We start from the raw sequence: 6,913 nt of genomic DNA, 5'->3' as shown, positions 1-6,913 counted from the left end.
TTTTCAGAAGAAATAGTCGGACTAACGAAACAGTAGGGGGAGGGACGGGAAAGTTTGCGAGCGAGGAAATAATCGAAGGGCAACGAAGATGAAAGATCGATGGAAAAGGGATGGTTCGATCAAAATTTGTGTTGTTTCTTCTCCCGCCCGTCTATGCATGCTGCACAGGTAAAAGGGTAAATCAACTGTCTGATCAAAAACGTTCACTTAAAAGTCATCCGTTCCTCCTCCTCCCCACCCCCGCAAAATAGTCATTTCGTCCTACCACTCTTCTCTTTAGGGGACCTCTCGAGAGGAGGTTATCGTCAAGTCTCCAAACCTGGATTTTATGAGATAAAGGCCTTCGAGAGCCACGTTTACGGGGGCACCCAAGGAGAACATCAAAGCAAATAGTTGAAATGTTGTGTACTTCAAAATACTATTTTACAAGGCTAAAAGGTTAAGAAATTAAGAAACCAAACGTCGACGAATCAAGTCATCTTCCGGGAGGAGGAGGAGGCTGTCGTCAAACTCCAACCTTTATTGGAGTAAGTACTTCATTCCAAAAAATGACTTATTTTATGGCACACCCCGGGCATTCTCTCCGTGAAATCAAAATGAAAAGCTGGTCGGACAGCTAAAATAATTTTATTGCCCAATATTTCGGTTAGACAAAACTTACCTTCGATCTTCAGGGGCTGCAAAAAGCTAAGTAAAAATTGGAAATTTTTTTAATAAACGGTTACTATATTTAAAGATGATACCAATGAAAAGCTGAGATATGATTGGTTGATAAACATGGAAAGCAGAAACGTGTACAGAAGTCATTATTAATGATATGATATAGACAGATTAAGTTTCATCGTGTCGGTTCATTCCATAGCTTCAAGAGTCTTGCCCTTTGAAATTTAAAGTGCTAACAGGTTCTTAAAAATAGGTTCTTACTCGCGATGTTTTACTGTATGTAAACTCTTTTGATGTGAAATATATGAAGTAGCATCAATGTGAAATGCGGAGGTGTGAGGTCATGCATCGGTCAACTTACCGTACAGCGATCAGGCCCGTAGCGGGGGGAGGGGCAGGGGGGGCTTGAGCCCCCCCAGAATTTTTTGAAGTTAAAAAGCAATGTGCCCAAAAATATATAATTAAAACAAATTAATGTTGAATTCTGACGCTGCAAGTGCCTTTTTACAACCTTTAATAGTCTGTTTACTACCTGTCAGTTTCCTTCGCAAAAGGCACTCCTATCTTGTGAATACGAAATAAGAATCAAAATGGATTAAAGTCAACCAATCTGAAGCCGTGAAAGCTGTCGAAATAAGCTACTTGTTTGCTAAGACATCCGCTCATTTTAAGCAAGACAAATGTCCTTAGTTTATAACAATTTAGTGTTTCCGCGTTGTCACACAAATATGTCCTCAAGACCAGAGAAAAAAAAATTCTCCTGCAGTCGGATTCTTACTGCCCGATTCCAAATTTAAAAAGAGAAAGAAAAATTTGTCGTCGTTTGTCTACGTCCTCCTTCAAACGTGAAATTAGGAAACTTCACGTAGTAGTCCACGTTAAAGAAAAGACAAAACCATGTACCTAAGAGTGTGGTTAAAGGTGCAAAGTTATTGTTTTACTTACTAAATCTACCAGGTTTTCTTATGTTCTCGTTGCATCTTAAACTCCCAAATCAGTCTGCTTTTGAGTGACGGGGATGGGGGTAGTTTTGTTTCACCATTTTGCTAAGCCCCCTCAGTTGTTTTAGCCTTGCTACGGGCCTGGGCGATGACCAATCGTACTAAAGATTTCGTCACTTCGTCTTGGCCTGTTAAAGCTACCAGCTTTTGAACTGACACAATTTCTTTTTGAAGCCTTTACTCGTAAGCCGAAGTTATTCAACTCACCACAGAGAGAACGTCTCGTTCTCGGTAGTGACGTCATTGCTAAGCGCGAAAGCAAGGCCAAATGTCGGGGGGGATTGCAGCACGGTGGTACACTACATAAAAAATTTCAAAGTTTTTGAGGAAGGTAAGAGCAAAGGAGATGGAAGATTCGACCAAGTCCGTGGAGGAAGCGGGGATTTGGGGGTGGGTGGGGTGAGAGAAAGTTAAGAGGCCCCTGCAAGTTGTGTGACTCAACACTGTACAATAAAAGTAGAAATTTTTAAGGTTTCTTCCATTTAAACGGTTGTGCAGGTGATTGAACAGAGAATCGCGAAAATTAGTTCCCAGCAGAAATTTCCGTCAACTCGAACCGCAAAAATTGTTCCCGCAAATAAAAAAAAAATCGCCAATCCGCAAAATAAAACTCCCGTATCCCCGAATTGCGAAACGTAACTCATCTTCCCCAGAGGTGGCCTCAAGGACCTTAAGCAGCTCGCACCATTGCCATAGAAAAGGCCATACAGCACAAGAAACCTAAAGAAATCATACTACCTCGCTACGTGTCGTCTGACAGTATTCTGAAGGAAACACTGAGTTTTATCTCAACTTCTCGAAACCTCCATTCCATTCCAGGTCCCCAATAGGGCCCTTTAATCCCGCCATCCCGGACAAACTTTCCCCTCAATCCCGTAATCCCGACCGCTGTTTTAGCCCAATCCCGATCCCGGTCAGGTCATAATTTTTTTCAAGCCCCTTAGCTCGACGAAAGAAGGCATTTTCAGTTGGATATAAATTCCAACTACAAATCTGTGCACTGGTCTTTGGTCACCGAGAAATTAGCTGTAAGATTATTCGGCTTCTATTTCTTTCCACCATAACGACAGCGTTCATTTAAGACGTTTTCAAAGTTTCACGCGAATCACGTCAGTCAAAGACAGCTAGCAATTTCTTTTTAGAGCTTGTTCTTTTTCCTTTTTTTTTCTTTTTTCTCTCAATTGAATGGTGAGCGCTGCCTTTCTTATCACGTTGATCCTTGGAAAACTTTTCAGCCAGGAATAACGGCCATGAAAGTCTGAAGAGCATTGCTACTGTACTCACGTACCACAATGTGGGACTGCAACAGATATTTGAAAAGGTTACAGGCCAAACACGAGTCCCACTGGTTGTGTAATGTACCTTAGACTTCTGGATTGAGTGCTGCTATTTCCTGAGTACGTTTCTGAGAGAATTTCCTTTTCAATCAAAATGTGGTGAGATCTCTCTGTTGACCTTTTGATTTTGATCATGAAGGAAACTACTCAAATTTACCGAATGGAGGTTTTCTCATCATTAGGGGCCGTTTGAATTAGTTCCTTTATGCTGTTGTGTACGCTAGCTTTGTGGCATTTGTTTAGGCTTAACGGCTCAAGTTAACTGCAGGGTCTCAGGGAGGACAAAGAAATTTTATCTGTAAAGACGTAGGACCCTTTAAATTTCTTTTCTCGTCCAGGACGGTGACAACTAGATTTTCATTGTACATTTTTGACCCCGGACTTCCCGGATCTCGTTTCTTTAATTCTTTAGAGTAACATTTCCCGCATCCCACTTCGTAAAATCGTTAAATCCCGCGTCCCGTCCCTCAGTTCTAATCCCTAATATTGTCGCTCTTTTCCGCTAAAATCCCGAATCCCGACCTTTAAAAAAGCCAAATCCCGGATCCCGAAAAACCTATTGGGGACCTGATTCCATTCCTTGTTTGTTATAATCTCATTTTTTAATCTCATTCTCTCATTCTCATATTAAATTCTGTAAATTCAGAAGAGAAAGGCCTGGAACTTGAAATGGCGTCAGTTGAGTTGGTGTACTGAAATGTGAAGAATTACATCGCGTTTGGAAGTACTTTGGTGAGGAAGAATCGCGCTTTTTACGAGCGATTCAGTAGAGTCAATCACTGCAGAACACATATCGATCTGCGCACCTTTGACTTTCCAAAGGGTTCTTCTCCAAATTAGCGAGTTTTGGGAGGCGGTTGAAGCAATTTTTGAAGGAATGTATCGGAAAATGGGGCAAAAATCGCAAACCTCGGGAAGTAGGTAGGTCGTGAATTCAGCACTTATCGTTTACATTAATTTGTGAATTAGACAGTTGCAAGAACATTTCGAACTGCGCACTAAGAAAACACGGTAGCTAGAAACATTTATTTTCGAAAAGTCATATTTTCCCGTACATTCCTTTTGTTGTTTCGGCGCGATGCGTTTAATTAATGTGACTCGACCCGGGAGGGGGGGGGGGGGGGTACTTGATCCGTGCACGTTTGGATATCGGGGTGCTGCTAAGGGTTTGAAACCCTGACCCTGTTTAGGACGTGAATAACCTTAAATACCTACCCTGTGTAGGATGGACCCCTCTATTTTAAGACCCTATTTAGGACAAAGGACAACATCTAGCTCTTGTCTTACACAAGTCATTTAAAGGCCCACTGCTCCCACTGTCACTTACCGGACGTGATGTTCCACGCATAACGCTGCATAGCGTTAACACCAATCACAAAAGATAAAATAATACATAACCTAGAAGTGATAACGAAAAATCCCAAAATTTCACATTAACATCAGTGATCCTTAAGTGGAAAATTAATTGACGTGAAGCATTGTTTGCTAAAATAAATACAGGCAAACGTCTCTGATTTCAGATTGCTAAATACTCGACGACAGTCTTGTAACCATACCCTGTCTAGGATGGGTCATGGACAGACTCGCTTGAAATTATATATCCTGTTCAGGGCACAGGGGCCAAAAACCATACCCTATCCAGCGGCACGTCCCTATATAGGGAGTCGGTATGAAAAGCCATAGTGGACGAAAGTGATCAATAATTTTTTTGCCGTTTGAGAAATATTTATGTCAAATACTTTTTTTATTTACTGTAAAAAGCGTGATTCTTCCTGGCCAAAGTACTTCCAAATGCAATGTAATTCTTCACATTTTTTATTTAACACCACTCAACTGACGCCATTTCAAGTACCAGGCCTTTCTCTTCTGAATTTATGCAATATTTTCAACACAACTTCGGGTCGATCACATGATGGTTGATTTATTATGAGATTACAAGAAACGAGGAATGGAATGGAAGTTTCGAGAAGTTGAAATAAACTCAGTGTTTCCTTCAGAATGTGTCAGACGACAAGTAGCAGGGTAGTATGATTTCTTTAGGTTTCTTGTGCTGTTTGGCCTCTTCTGTGGCAATGGTGCCAGTAGCTTGATGCCACTTCTGGGGAAGATGCTTATTATATTTCAGGGATGCGTTTTGTAGCACAAAAATTTCGCACTAACAACAGCAGCAGAATGCACCGACATGGCAGTCACAGATCCAGGAAACAAGTGACTGTTTTCCGGCAATGGGTGTGCCTAATCGGCACGAGGTTCTAGGGGCGTCCAGGGGCACATTTCCCCACGAAATTTTATATTTTAACTCCTGAAAGTGTCATTTCCTGGGTTTTCAAGTCACACTTTAACCTTAAACCTGGGAATTTTTTTTTATTCTAAAATTGTCTATTTATTGTCAAAACCCTGAGCATTTTAAGTAAAACTATGGAAACCGGTAAGGATCCGTGCCTGCATGGCAACTGCAGCACCAACAACAGAATAATCCACAACCATGGCAACAGCAACAACAGCAAAATCGTCAACCATGGCAACATCAATAACAAAAGCTGCAGCACCAACAACAGCAATGGCAACAATATTGCTACAACAACAACAACAACAACAACAGCAATTGCAGCAACAACAGGAACCGTTGCTAGAGCAACAGCAGAATCCACAATCATGGCAACCCCAACAACAACAGCTGAAACAACAACAACAACAACAACAACCACTAGTGTGACAGTAACAAAAGCTGGACTTCCAACCAACAGAAGTACAGGTGAATAATGTTATTGTGCCACGCTCTTTTCAACAAAAGCCCACAACTCAAGTGATAAGCAACCTAGTCAGACTACCCCGGAATTTTGATGGTAGATAGTAATGCCTTCAATATGGAACATGTTAAATCCGGATGTAATTTAAAAGTAGTTAGTTTAATATTGAATGCACAAGAAGACAATTAACTCTGCAAACTAACAATCCAGCACTTTTTTTGGAGTAGGTCAAACTATTGTAAAAGGAGAGACTGTTTACACTGAACTAACCTTAAATTCACTTTTGTACAGGAATGTTGCAAGTCCTGTTCCAAGGAATTGTCCTCGCTGAAGGGATCGATCCATGAGTGACATGGCAGAAGAAATCCAAACTTTGAAAAAATAAGTAAAAAAACTGAAAGGAACCTCTGGCAATGTCGATTTGGCAGCTCAGCCACAGTTGGAATCGTCTACAATAGAAGAGGAGTGTAGAGAATCATATCCTGTTGCGGAAGCTGTTTACGGTAGAGGAAATTATTTCTCATTCAGTTTCTGGCAAAGCTGAATCGAAAACTCCAAAACTGCTACAAAGCCAAAATTAAGTATCACAAAGATGGAGCTTTTAAGGAGCATTGTCTTAGAAGTAGACAAGGAGGTCACTGGGCCTCAAATAACACAAAAAAAATTGATCAAGCCGTTCAAAAATCTGTTTCAAGAAATAAGAATTGCAGTAGAATGCCATCATATGTGTCAATGGTAAATATTAAAAAAGTAAATGAACAGTACAAAGTGAGTAATACTTTTAGTGGCCGGTAAAATCACATGTGACCCTTTAAGAGCAATAAAGAAGTCTAGCTGAAAAGATTGATGGATGTCAATCAATTTCACCTGTACTGAAGGATATGAAAAATTTCGTATCTCTGGTGACCAGAGAGATTCGTTGTAAGAAAGATATCCATTGAAAAACACAATAGTTTTATCTTATTCGGTCAATGATTTGTCAGTACTTCATTATTGATAGTCAAGAAATGGTCATTTTAATAGGTGTTTCTGATAGCTGTTTTCCCACAAGTAAGTAACGTCAGTCAGCAAAATATTCAGCTTTCGAAGACATTTTGCTCTTGGTGGGTACACGGTGATAATATTAATATATGAGTGTTATATTTGTAAGTCTAGGAACCAA

The sequence above is a fragment of the Pavona decussata genome, unplaced genomic scaffold (assembly GCF_977016875.1).
Source record: "Pavona decussata unplaced genomic scaffold, jaPavDecu1.1 SCAFFOLD_143, whole genome shotgun sequence".
NCBI classification, from domain to species: domain Eukaryota; kingdom Metazoa; phylum Cnidaria; class Anthozoa; order Scleractinia; family Agariciidae; genus Pavona; species Pavona decussata.
The sequence above is the reverse complement of the archived record's forward strand: the minus strand, read 5'-3'. Positions refer to the sequence as shown.